Below are 14757 nucleotides of genomic sequence, written 5' to 3' on the forward strand. Positions count from 1 at the left end.
ATAAATTTCTGTAGTTTTAAGCCACTAAACTTGTGGTAATTTATTACAGTAACCACAGAAAATTAATAGACTTCTTAACTAAATGTGATGCAAATGTGTTTAGAATAATTAGCCTAGAAATTAAGACAATGGATACTGGAGTGGTCAGATCTTGGGAACAGAGACGCCAGTTGGGATATTTGTAGTAAAAGCTTAGAGTAAATGGATTTAGTCAGCAACTGTGCTTGTAAAAATAAAGAAGAAAAGAGAACCACAATGAATAAGAAATTTAAAAGAATAGTCAACAAAGACTTTCCAGTCTATAAAAGACACAGATGAAGAAAGATGGCCTTTTTAGTAAACAATGTGGGATATCCATTTACAAAACAATGAACTTTGACCATTACCTCATACCATACACAAAAAACAATTCCAGCTACACTGAAGATTTCAAACATGAAAAGAAAAGCAACAAAACTCTAAAATAAGTCACAAAAAGTGATTATTAGAAAAGAATAAACAAAAGCTATAACCCAATTATAGCCCAAGAATAAGGGAAAAGGAGGGAGGGAGGGGAGGGGAGGGGGGAGGTTGGGTGGAGGGAGGGTAATTGGTGGGACCACACCTAAGGTGCATCTTACAAGGGTACATGTGAAATTTACTAAACGTAGAATATAAATGTCTTAACACAATAACTAAGAGGGTGGCATGAAGGCTATGTTAACCAGTTTGATGCAAATATTTCAGATTGTATATAAAATCAGCACATGGTACCCCATGATTGCATTAATGTACACAGCTCTGATTTAATTTTTTTTAAAATGATCATCAAAAGACACAAAAGGAAGTGAAAAAGAAATTCCCATCTTAGGAAAAGGTATTCACAGCATACATATCTGACAGAGGAATCACATCCTAATATATTAAAAATTCCTATTAATCAGTAAGAAATGGGCAAAAGATTTGCACAGGCCCTTCCCAATGGATCTCATGCATTTTCATGTTCTGCTGACCAATGTTGAAATGGCAAAAAAAAAAAAAAAAAAAAGAAAGAAAGAAGAAAAGAGTTCATCTTCATTGGTCATTACCAAATGCAGATTTAAACCACAATGGGATAATACTACCTGAGCACAGAATGGCTGAAAAGTAATTAAGATGGGAATTGTCAAGCATTTCTGAGAATGCAAAGAAACTGAAACTTTATACACTCCTGCTTAGAATGTAAATTGTTCAAACCACTTGAGAAACCATTAAGATTTGTCTGTATCTACTACAGCTGAGTACATGCATAATCTATGAACAAGTATTGCACTTCTGAAGCCCAAAGAGATGCACACACATGCTCTTCAGGGCAGACATGCACTCCACTGTTCGCAGCAGCTCTATTCATAGTAGTACTGTGTTTGCGTTGCTATAACGAAATATCTGAGACTGGGTAATTTATAAAAAGAAGAGGCTTATTTAGTTCATTTTTCTGGAGGCTGGATGTACATGACCGAAAGACACAGATATGTATGAGAAAAGTTCAACATCTCTAATCATGAGGGAAATGCAAATTAAAAACCACAAGAACGGCTATCATCAAAAAAAAAAAAGGTAATTGTTGGCAATGATGTGACATAAAGGGAACCCTTAGTACAGCAATTTTGGAAAACAGTATGGAGGTGCCTCAAAAAATTTAAAGTAGAACATATAATCCAACAATCCCACTTCTGACTATGTATCTAAGGTGTTAAAATCAATATGCTAAAGAGATAGCATACTCTCGTGTTCATTTCAGCATTAATCACAATAGCCAAAATATAGAAGTGGCGTAAGTGTTTATTGGTGGATAAGTAATAAAAAAAGATGTAGCATATACAGGGGGTCCCTCAAGTTCATGTGCAATTTACTATGTTAAACTATTTTAAACTGCACACCAACTTTATGTTCACCCTGTATGCAATGGAATATTATATGGCCTTTAAAAATAAGGAGATTCTGTCATTTGAGACAATGTCAATGGAACGAAAAGACATTATGCCAAGTGAAATAAGCCAGGCACAGAAAAACGAATACCAAATGATCCCACTTACATGTGGGATCTGAACAGATTGATTTCGTAGAAGCAGAGGGTAACAAAGCAGCTGGGAGAGGCAGGAGGGAGAGAGATGGGGACAGGGAAGATGTTGACAAAAAGCTACCAAGTTTAGGTTCCTGGCAGAATGAATGTTAGTGATCTATTGCACTGGCTGGTGACCACGGTTAATAATAACACACTTGAACCTTCAGAACTGCTAAAACGATACACTTCCCATGTTCTCATCACACACACACAAAAAGACAAATTGGTGAGATGGTGGATACGTTAAGTAGTTTAATTTAATCTTTTATAATGTATATGTAGATCAAAACATCACATTGAATCCCATAAATATACACAGTTATTATGTCTCAGTTGAAAAGAAATTTTAACAATCTAGTAATCTATGCTGTCAGAAGATTGGATAGGTTACCCTGGGCGGGTGGGGAGGGGGCAGCGGTGGAGACCCAGGCATGGCAATGACTCCCCCTTTTATTTAGCGCCCAGTTGCATCCATGTGTTCAGTGTGTGAACACTCAAGCCTGTATACTCGAGATACATGCAAATCTTTGCACATATTACATGAAAAATGTTTGAAAGCCCCAATGGTTTGATAAAAAGACAGAGGCACATGGGGGTGAGAATGTAGACGTGCATCGTGTCCCTGCATACCAGGCGTGCACGCACAGACTGCTCTCGTGGAGGGGTTAATAAACTTGGCAGAAGTATTTCCAAGCTGAACACTGAAATTCCTGTGTCCTCTGTGCTGACTTGCCCTTTCTCATAATGTTATTTGAAGTCACACAAAGTTTGGTATTTTGGGATTTCAGCACATTTCTCTTCTCTCAGCGGAGGAAAAAAAGGGAATGTCACATGAAGACTTCTATACCTCAGATGCAATTCTGCAAATGGCTCTCAATCATCCCAGTGTTCATCTCGGAGCCAGTCTTCTTGACTGAGAGGATTTATTTTTAGATCGCTTCGCAGTTGACAGTTGAGAATCCAGCCGCTCCACCCTCCTCCTCCTCCTCCTCCTCCCCTCTCCCAGCCAGATTCTGCTCCGTTGGGAATTTACATTTGAAAATGTCCCCCAGGGACTTACCATGATGTTGCGAATGAGTTCGTGTGGGAAGCACAGTTATAGAATTGGACAAAAACTGTCCAATTTATGGTTTGCAATTTAAAAAACTAAAATAATGACCATTTCCTTTAAAACTGAGGCTCTAAGAATGAAATACAAGCTATGACATTTTCACCTCCACATCACCGGATCAAATTACAATTGTAAACCATTAGAAATATTCGTCTCAAAATTAAGACTAGGTTGTTTAAAATGAAGCACCCCACTATAGACTATAAATCAGTGGCTCTCAAAGTGTGGTTCCCCAGACTCAAACAAGTAGCACCCCCTGGGAATTCGCTAGAAATGCATGCTCCCAGGACTACTCCAGACATACTGAATCAGAAACGGAGAATGGTGCCCTGCAACTCATGTTTTAACAAGCCCTTGAGGTAAGAGGCGTGCTAAAATTTGAGAACCCCCGCTATCAACAAGTGTTTGTCTATAGAGTTAAAACATAACCATTGTGTTACATCATGCAAAACATTTCTCACATATTTGAATAATACAATGGAATATTCATTAACATTTTTTCTTAATCTCCTGATAAGCCAGACATAGTTAAGGAGTATCTGACCCCAACTACATTCATGCACAGCCAGGGGTGTGTGTGTGTGTGTTCTGCCTGGCCTGTGCTGACCCCATGGGTCACAGCAGCCTGCCTCTGCACACACTGTTGCCCAATGTAACCTACAATTATTTCATTTGCTTGGGTTTGAAAAACTCTTTAATTTTCCCAAACTCTTCCCGCCACCTGGAGACTTGTGGTAACACCCCCAAATATATCTACACATCCATAAATACAGTCCAGTTTAACACAAATTAACAAGTGAAAGTTTAAATTTTTTTCAAGGGAAATTGTGAATACTGGAAAAATCTCCCAGATAAGGTTTTGGAGATAACTCAGAATAATGTCATCAAAGAAAGTCAACTTGAGGTGGGAAGGGAGGACCTTTGAATTCAATTCTCCGTGGGAAAAGCTCCATCATTTAGGTTCAGAGTCAAACATTTATTGAGCATTCATAATGCATTAGGCTCTGGGATAATATTCTATGCAGCATGATGATCAGAGGCCTCTGATGGGATGGAACATATCCACCTCCTCACCCTGAATATAATCCCCTCGTAACAGGAGGGCTGTTACAGCAAGTGACAAAAAAACCAGCTTAAATTGGGATGAAGGAGGAAGAAGAGAGGGAGGGGAGAAGGGGGAGAAGGAAAGGAAAGGGAGGGGAGGAGAGGAGAAGAGGAGGGGGAGGGCCGGGGAGGGGAGAGAGGAAAGGAAAGGACGGAAAGGAGGAGAGGGGAGGAGGGGAAGAAGAAAGCCTCAGGATTTTATTGACGTATCAAATCAACCTTTGCAAAGATCATGGGTGGAATTTGCATAACTGAGTCTCACACCATCTTTGCCTCTCTTTTTGTTAGCAGGACTTTTTAAACTATTTTACTGAGATAGAACTCACATGCTACACTGTTGAAACAAAAGTATACAATGTAATGGCTTTAGGATATCCTGGAGTTGGGCATCCATCACAATAATCAATTTAAGAATATGTTCATTACTCTAAAAAGAAACCTTGCTTCCTTTAGTCATCAACCCCCCACCTTAAACCTCCCCATTCCCCCCAGTACTAGGCAACCACCAATCTATGTTCTGTCTTAACAGATTTTTGCCTTTTCCTTTCTGACTGCTTTATACATAGGGAGTCAGATAATACCTGATCTTTTGTGACTGACTTCCATTACCGAGCTTAATGTTTTTAAGGCCCATCGCTGGTGTAGTACATGTCAACGATTTATTCCTTTTCGTGAATGAATAATATTCCATCATGTGGTTAGGGCACCTTTTATCTCTTTATCAGGTGACATGTTTGGGTTGGTTTCACTTTGGACTATTATGAAAAATGCTAGCTGCACGCTCATAAAACAGCATCTCCAGGTGGCAGGAATCTCGCCATCCGCAGTCCTGTGTTCACTCCAAATCCCTAATAGCTTCACAATCAGAAAGAAGTAAAATCTTCCCCACCAGTTTCAGACACAGGTGAGAAGGATGATTGGCCTGACTGAGTGCAAGTGTCAACCAAGCTAAGGGACCAGAGAGAAGCATTCCTGTCCAGACAGATGGTTCTTCTAGAGTAGATGAGAGGAATGTTTTGAAAAGAAGCAGGGTGGCACAGACATGATCGCTGTGGGGACTTTTATTTGGGCAGACTGTCCCGTTTTTGCCTACTTCAGGTCTTTTTTTGCATCTTCTCCAAAGCTCAGGCATATGAAGTCAGGAGATTTGATATTTTTAGAAGTGAAATCATAAAGTTACCAGCTCTACAGTTCTTCAGAAAGGTCCCAGAATCCTCAAGAACAAGTAACATGGGCTGATTCAGATTTAAAAACAAGGAGAATGTATGATGTGACAGGAACTCATCCAGTTGGTCAACCATTAGTGACATATTACATATCTGTGTTCTGTGTGCTACACACCGTGCTAGGTGACAAAGCTCTTCTAATAAGACCCACAAAATGGTTTGTGGACTGCGATGATGTTGCGAAGTGTTTCTGGTCTTTCTTTCCCTTTTTTCCCTTTTCTATTTTTAACTCACGGTGACCTCTGTGAGTATATTCTCAACACAGTGTGTCCTAGAGCTCCAAAGTTGTAGCTCTGTAGCACTGCCACTTATCTAAGTTTCCTCTGTTCTGTGGCATCAAAATGCAACAGGCTTTTCAACACCAGGCTTTGGCCCAAGGAGAGAGAACAAAGAACTCAAATCTGGAGCAAATCCATCCTGACAAACCATGCAAAGGGTACTGGCCACTAGGGTTTTTGTTTAGTTTTGTTTTATTAAAGGTAAGAATTAAACTTAGGAGAAATTTCAAGGACAAGACCCTGAGATTACGTGGCCCGGACTCCATTCTGTTGCATTTCATCTTTTTCTTGGGGATGTCACCACTCCCACTGTCATTGCTCTGAGAAACTGTCTCCTTTAAAAGTCTGATTAAGCTCTGACAGAGCCTTAAACAAAGTTAAATCAGCAAACATTATTAGGGAACAATATGAAAATAAGTAAACATATCAGAAATAGCCTTGATTCTTAAGCTCATCGAAAGTGTTCCAATGACAAGACACAGGGTCTCATGCCTATAATCCAAGCACTCTGCAATCCTAGCCCATTGGCAGGTGGATTACTAGAGTTCATGACTTCAAGACTACCCTAAGCAAGAGGGAGACCCTGTCTCTATTAAAAATAGAAAAACTATCCAGTTGTAGTGGTGGGCACCTATCATCCCAGCTACTTGGGAGGCTGAGGCAAGAGGATCACTTGAGTCAAGAGTTTGAGATTGCTGTGAGCTATGATGCTGCAGCACTCTACTCAGGATGACAGAGTGAGACTCAGTCTTCAAGGAAAAAAAAGTGTTCTAGTACTTCTTCTCCATGCAAAATTTACTTATACTCTTTTAGCCTTTCTTCTTCTCTTCTAGAAAAATGAGGTCAATAATACCTCTCTCATAGGCTAATACTTAGGGTGAAATAAGATTTATTCATTTGACAAATAGATACTGAGTGACTATTAAGCGTCAGGCACTGTTTCAGATACAACAGTCTCACAAACACACATACACAAAATTATACCCTATGAAGCTTGCATTCTACTAGGAGAAGAAAGACAATAACAAACTCAACAGGTAGAAGATATAGGCTGTATATATTCAACATGATGAGCTAATAGGTGTGTCCTAGTCTGTTTTGTGCTGCTGTAACAAAATGCCTGAGACTGAGTCATTTATAAATCTCATAATTCTCCTCCTTCTGGAGGCTGAGAGGTCCAAGATCAAGGTCCCGGCATCCTAAACCTTCCTACTGCTTCCCCACATAGCAGAAGACTGGTCCACGGGAAGCTCTTTTTATAACAGTATTAATCTATTTATATAGGTAGAGCCATTGTCAATGAAACCATCTCACATTAAGCCCCATCTCCCAACACTGCTGCATTGGGGATTAAGTTTTAGCACACAAATTTTAGGAGTTACATTCAGATCAAAGCGATGTATTTAGCCACATCCAAAAAAAAAAAAAAATCTAAAGTAAAATTACCATCAGAAAGCTATTTGAGCTTTGCACAGTGGCAGTATCGTAGCCAGTGAGGTTTACCCGAGGAGTGATTATTGCTAATTGAAAACTTTTCCCAATACCCGGCCATGACAACTTGCAATATAGTTGGCACTGGCAATTTTTGACCGGCTCTATGGAGACGGAATAAAAAAAAGAAAGAAAGAAAAGAAAGCTCTCTGCTGTCAATCAAGAATATACTTTTGGAGAAAGTTGGCTCTTTTACCTGAGAAGAGCATTTCCAGGGGACTTAGTTATTCATAAGAAAGGGTCAAATCCTATTTTATAACTGAGACATTCTGGAGAGTGAGGAGCTAGACATCTGTGTCAAGGGACATTAAGGCAGATTGAGGAAAATTTGGCCTCAGTCATAAGTATAGAGTTAAGGGAAATGGACAGTCCGCTGCCTAGGATCTCAGACTAGGGGCCCAGATGGAAGCAGCCAACAGCTGACCCCTGCGATGGAGCTTGCATTGTGATTTCCAGGAGCAGGGATCTCTGATACGTGGTCTGAATTTTCCATCTTGGTATTGTTATTGCTTTATGTTATTCTCAAGCCGTTTGTAAAGTTTTATCATACACTAAAAATAGATGGTAGGCATGCTTTCTGGGAAAAAGAAAATAGTTTTTGTTCGCACTTAGAGGGCCTTGGGGTGGGGAGAAGTCATGGGGGGTTGATGGAAGGCAAGAGGTCTGGAGAGAAATGCCTGGAGATGTCTAGTGTGAGAGATAACGTGGGTCAGGTTAAGAAGGATGGAGGGGACCTTTTCTGAATTACTAAGAAAGGAGAAAGTCATGAAGGTGAGACCCTGTAGGATGGAGCCCTGGTTACATTTGTTGAACGTTTACAATTAGCCCCCAAGGCAGGAGAATTAGGGGGCTTTGTGAACACATATGGAAAATTCTAGACACACAGTTGACAGGCAATATATGTTTGTTCCCTTCCTCCTTCTCCTTTATCTTCAAAATAAAATGACAGGAGAAAAACAAAGATATGAGAGGCTGTTTACCCAATGAAGTAACATGGAACTACCAGAATTAATTTTGCCTAGAAGGCGATATGGATTCAAAAGGCTCATACAACTTTCTGAAGCTCCTCACTTCCTAGTTTTTGTTTTGCTGCCACAGGATAGATCCCATTTCTCTTTTTGCTACATGAGAGTTGTTTGTCCAAATGACCTTGTCTTTGTCCGTCTGAGACTCATGTGAATTCTCACTGGTGACCACCTCAGCTCAGTTCTGGTTCCTGGTCACAAACATCTTCCCTCTGCATAACTGATAGAAGCATGATATTGGATGACATGCAATGACACGCATGGTCTCATTGCTAAAACTAACCTGCTTCCTAAATATATGCCATTTGGCCTCTCTCAAAAGAACACTTTAGTAGATATAAATATGCAGCTAATATGCCCAAAATGCTATTATCAGGGTGGCTGTTAAGACACAGTGTAGTGAAAATTATATTTTCTTTCCTGGTTCTTCTCTTTGCTCTTTATTTTTCCTGTCAATATGTCTCATTGAAACAGCATGTAGTTTGGTTTTCTGGCCTCTCCACAATCTCTTTTTCTGATCCCTTTGGTTAAGAGCTAATGTTTAGAGGTAAGATTGGGAGATAGGGTTTGGCAGTAGCTACATAATTTCATCTGCTTAACTTCATCATGAGGCATGCTGGCAAGATCTTAAAGGTGGTGCACATTTTGTAGTCTAGTAAATATCTTGCGGCTTTGGGGCACTTTAATTTACTTTATAGCTTTTTTCCAAGGTTGGCGCACGCCAGCAATGGAAGAGTCAGCTCTTCCTTCAAGTGACGGAAGTAAGCCATTCTCAAGTCGAAGGAATGCACATTTAAATTTATGATAGCTGAACTTGGCTGCGGCAGCTACATTCTTGTTCCACTTTGAGCTTGGCAGGCCATCCTAATACTTGTGCTTGGTCTATAGACAAGAAAAACTCTTTATTTTCCTTTGTTGAGACTTATAAAGCTCAAGCATATATTTTTCATTTGAGACTATGATAAACTACACAAAGATTATGTGAACAGTCAAAGTTTTGCCCAGCCTGACAAACCAGCAAAGAGAATGTATTTACAGTATGCTTAAGTTTCACGGCCACAATACTGTGATGTCTGGCCAACCACTTCCTTCATACAGAGGTAGATTTACAGTCAAACCCTGACACCAAATTATTTCCTTCAACACTATCCATTCAGTTGGTTCAGCAGGAAAGTATGGTTTTAACAGAATAACATTTTTTTAAACATATAGGCCCATAGTAATTGTCTAGTTTAAAATCTAGAGATATTTCATTTATTTAGTTCAAACCCATGCCCTGAATCCTGGGGCTGTTACCAATCTTGCTTCCATCCACCTCTACATATTCAAACACCCTAACACGTGTGTTGTCACAATAAATCAGAAGGAAATTTTACTATAAGAAATGCACAATTCATCAGTATCTTGCAACAGCTCAAGGGAACACTGTTTTTCAGGCTTTAATTCATTTAATAAGTAGCCATTGAACAGCTGTTATGTGCCAGATTCTGAGGGTATCTGTGGCACTAAACTCTATAGTCATGGAGCATTCTAAAGTAGGAAGGGGTTGCAGGGGAGAAGACAGGAAGCAGATGATTACATAAAATAAGGTCACCCCATGGTAAGAGCCAGGAAAAAAGTTAGTTTCCATAAGCATCAAATGGGCTCTTGTGAAAATGCAGATTCCTGAGTCCACCCACACTGAAGGAGGGTACTCATTCTAAAGCCCCCCAGCGTAGCCAGGGAAGGGTCTTCAGTTCCCTGTCCAGTCTGTAGAGAAAGTCTAATTCATCTACAGGTCCATTTTGCCCTCCACTGCAGCTGCCGCTGCATGGTCAGCTGTGCCGAGTCACTTCGGATTACTCAAAGGTGACGAGCATCCAGCATACTGTCTACCAGACTCAGATAGCTGCAGCTGAGGCTAGAATAGGAAATGCCTCTGAAGTCACTGTGCTCAGAGCCTGCCCATAAGGCTGCTGGAGGCCAAGGTCGCATTAAAGAGAAGAAAGCAGAAGGTGTTAGGGAGAAGGGACAGGGGAGAGGTCAGACTCTCTTCCTAATGATGTGTGACCCAGACTTCCTAGACACCCGAATTGTCCCCCACAAATGACAGGGTTTCTTGAAAGGAAAATTAAATAGTCAATTTCATCATGGAGCCCCAGTTAGTCGGGGTGCGGGGTGAGAGAGAGAAAGGGAGAGACTACAGAGCCTCTTTAAGAGAGAGCAGCTTGTTTCCCTAGAAGGACCGCTGGGGCCAGGAAGAGTAGTTCAAACTGAATGTATGCTTTTAGAACTTGCATTTGAATCAATGAAAATTGCATCTGTAATTTCACAGATAATTAATTCTGGACGGAACCTTAACCAACAGCTGCACGGTTTTCAAGTAAGGAGAGTGAAGACTGGAGAGGAGAATGATGCCCAAGGTTCACGGCAAGTTGAAGGTAAAGCCAGAGGAGCACATGGCCTGCTGGTACTAAGTAGTCAATTGTCACGTGGATACGTAAAAAATAAAATCTATGAATATAAAGCCACTCATATAAGTTTACCCAATATGGTCCTTTGTGTAAAATCCAAATTTTTATCAAAAGTAACTGACTTCACATGAGCCCTGCCGACAGTTTACTAAACAGATGTCTCTAAGGGGTCTTAATTAAGGTTACCTCAAGGTGCCTAGTGAACAGAGTGAGGGCTCCTGACATAACTGCAGGTCTGGGTGCTTTACGTCTGTCCACCTGTCACTTGCTGAGAAAGACGTATAGGTAAAAGTGGTGGTAAGTTCTGGAAAGCCTACGCTGTGTTGGCATGTCTGGGGTGACAGTAAAGTGTGGGGAGGCTCACAAATTCCCTCTCTGAAATGACTCAGAGGCTGCAGAAGCCAGGAGGGAAGGCAGCACCACATCTGGGCCTCTGACTTGGGCACCACCACTCAGAAGGAGAGACCCTCCTTGGGTGAGGTCGTCTTGAGAGGCAACAGCCACTTTATAGAAGGAAAGGGCTAGAAAAAAAATTCTAAGCTGGGAAAGTAAATAAATACCTCAAAGAAGGACCCCCCTAACTCCCCTTTGTAAATGCTGAGCTAGGCCTGTAGGCCCAGCACTCTGCAGGTTCATTGGACCAGTTTAAGGCAATGTCAGTGGAGGAATCCGATCCACTTGTGTCCCTTGACAATAGCGATGAAGAACTGGCACCTACAGACAGGCCCTAGGATCATAAATCCCAACAAAGTCTGGAACTAGGCCAATGGGTACAGGCTATGCGTTCAGGTCTCGACCCTGAAATCCTCCTCCCCTGCTCCCCCAGCAAAGCCCTGCCCACTCCTCCAGGCCAGCCCAATCCCACCTGCTCCAAGAAGATGAGCCTGATCTCCCCGTTGCCCACGGCGCCCACAGCCTTCTGCTGTGTTCCTGCACCATGCTGCCTCCCACCAGAATTCTCTGCCCACATTTCCTCTGGGTTTCTGAGCATACTCACCTCTGTATGTTCTTCCAGAGCCTGATGGCTGGCTCCTACAGGAGTGCAAAACATTACCCACCTACCTAGTGCAAAAAGTATGCTATGGAAGCATACTGAACGCATAAAAATAGTAAGGCAAAGCATTCCAGCTAGCGCCAACTGGGCTGCAGGGAAAGCTGCTAAACTCAAAATCTCACATCCTGAGCACCAAATCAGAAAGCTCTTTTTTTATAAGACCCTATTCAATACTTACCTCCTCCATGAAGATATTCCTTAGCATGTAACTCTCCATCTTGGCCACTGATCATGGTTCTCCTGAAATTATGTACAAAAATTTTGTGTACATCTACTTTTTGAGGGGATAATATGCCAGATTCCTTCCTTCTGTCGGAATCTCTTCTACTTTTGCCCATTAGAGCTGCTCAGCTCTCGCAGGTTTAATTATTATACATTACACAGGTTAAGAACACACACTTGGCTATCAAATAGAGCTGAGTTCAAATCCTAGGTTATCACTTATTAACCACGTGCCCTTGGACTTATCTTCTTGAAAGCTCAGTTTTCGTATCTATAAAATAGGAAAATAATAATGCCTACCCTATAGGATTATTGTCACAATTTGAAGAGTCCATATAAAATACCTAGCATAAACAAGAGTAAAGGTTAGTTCTTATTTTATTTACATATAATAAATAGATCCTAAGTTGTTAGATATTTTATTAGGAAATATGTTCCTTTAAATTCCTGATTTAAAATCCTTAAGCATTCCACATTTTATATCAAATCATCACATTGCACCTCATACATGTACACAGTTATGATTTTAATTAAAATTAATTTTAAAAAATAAAACCCTTGGGCAGTGCCTGTGGCTCAAAGGAGTAAGGTGCCAGCCCCATATGCTGGAGGTGGCGGGTTCAAACCAAGCCCCGGCAAAAATAATACTATTAATAATAAAACCCTTGACATTCTCCCTTGAAAAGTAGATGTACACAAAATTTTTGTATATATATTTATTTGGGGAGAACCAAGGAGACTCTGAGTCTAACCTTCCACCTTAGCTTAGGACGGCCCATTACAGAGGGTGCTTCAGCCTTCCACAAGAGCACATGATTTTTAAGGACTGAAATCACGTCTTCCAATTCTCTGCTCCCTATGGCCCTTTATATCAGAGCCTAGCCCTTAGAAAACACACAATAAATATCTGAAGATTTATTGATGTCAAATTTTAATTCTCCACTGAATGTTGAAATTAGGCTATAAAAATATGGAGTTCATTCTCTTTATTAACAGAGGAAAAAATGAGTTTTGTTTTCATACTCTTTGGAGGACTTAATGTTAACATTTCTTTTGCCCAGAACATGAGTTATCAATTCCAAACGGGACTCTCAGATTGCAAAGTTCTGTGGCCAGTTGCAAGGAAGGACGTTCAGGCCCGTAGGCCGAGTCACACTCGCTAGGAGGAGAGGATGTTCTCAGCCAGCACCTGAACCGAAACTTCTTTACCTGTGTACTGACAGCCAAATGTCATCGTGACCTATAACAGTTGCTCGCATGAGGCCATACGCAGCATGTCAATTTATACCAAGCCTCGCTTTTTTGCAACGTTAGAAATTGAGCCAAAAATCCCATGCGAACTCTGACAATAATGAACTCACATTGCTGAACACCTCTGTTAATGTAGATGTACTCTGAACATATGTTTATTCAAAAGGACTGATAGAAAGTGTGTTTCTCATGGAGTGAACACAGTCACACGGCATAACCTACACTGTACAGCCCTGCCTCCCTCTTTCCCTTCCTTTTTTTGTTCTGTGATTGGATTTAGTTTCTCCCTTTCTCGGAGTAACTGCGAATGAATTGTGTGCTCTGACACTTAATAACACTGTGAACTGCTAAAGAAAATGAAGGAAAAATTGAAGTCTCTTTTTTATAGATCCTGTCAGCACGAAAGCTCGGACTTCAACATGTTTGTTCCTCTTTATTTTCCCAGCATATGTGTGGCAGATTCTGAGCACATGCGTTTTCCCTGAGCCTTTGTATTCTTCAGACTAAATGACTCGGGCACCCTGATCATAGAAATGCAGAGCACGCCGGGGAGCAAGTGTTGACTTGTTTAAAGGACGACCGACGACCGAGAGCGTTCGGAGAGTTTGTGCAAGGAGCTGGAGCAGACTGGGGTCAGTCTGACACTCCGTTCTGCACTATCTTCTGGCTTAGGGGGAACGAAGCGTGTGCAATCCTGTCTCCTGGCTTGCACAGCAAGGAGGGAACTAACTGGCTCTTAGACTTCTGGGGCAGACTTACTGCTACCACTGACCCCAACAAACAGAAATAAATACAAGGCCACCCTGCAGTCCCCCACTGGGCGTGCACCCACACGCACTACCCACCTAACATAAAGCTTCCCCCAGACGGAGTGTATGAAAGCATACTTTAAAAAACTATTCTTAAGCCCCAGCATCTGTCTCTCGACTCCCACTAACAAGCTAATTCCCTCTCTCCTGGCATTTTGCCCTCTTGTCTGGGAGTGGAAGCCGGAGGGGCTTCCTAGGTGAGCAGCAAAGGCGTGGGGAGAAAGTACATCTGTCCCCATCTTTATTTCTGTGGCCCTGTGCCAGCCCTTCCTACTCAAATGCCAGCAAGAGAACCAGTGCCTCCTCCAGTTTATTCCTCTCCTGGAGACTTTAAGTGACCCCGCAGACCTGCCCGAGTCACTAGGGAGTTAAACCTTCTCCCTTCTCCCCCTGCCCTGCCCCTTAATAATCTTGCTAATGTATAACTTATCTTTGGAGGCAGAGATAAGGAGAGCCAATCAGTACCAACATGTATTTAGAACAAAGCTTTGGCTTAATAACTAGAGCCAGGAGCAAACAGGTGAAACAGAGAATTTGGCTTAGGCCAAAGTCTGCAGCCTTCCCCCAGTGGGGCAAAGGGGATGGGTTTATGTGGTTGACTCAAAGTATGTGAGAGGAGAAAACCAGCCCTGCTTCTGACTCCTGGTGAG

General features: G+C 41.5%; 1 non-coding gene and 1 pseudogene across 1 annotated transcript; one reads left to right on the forward strand and one right to left on the reverse strand.

Annotated features, from left to right (window-relative positions):
• The window catches only part of LOC100945124, a 144787-nt pseudogene extending 132729 nt beyond the window's left edge, over positions 1-12058 (reverse strand).
• On the forward strand, positions 7266-7406 carry LOC111723950. The gene has a single exon (XR_002772352.1). It is a non-coding gene; the product is annotated as a U4 spliceosomal RNA (small nuclear RNA).
• Positions 12059-14757: the final 2699 nt, after the last annotated feature.

Source organism: Otolemur garnettii, unplaced genomic scaffold, assembly GCF_000181295.1.
Source record: "Otolemur garnettii isolate 467f Iridium unplaced genomic scaffold, OtoGar3 scaffold00017, whole genome shotgun sequence".
NCBI classification, from domain to species: domain Eukaryota; kingdom Metazoa; phylum Chordata; class Mammalia; order Primates; family Galagidae; genus Otolemur; species Otolemur garnettii.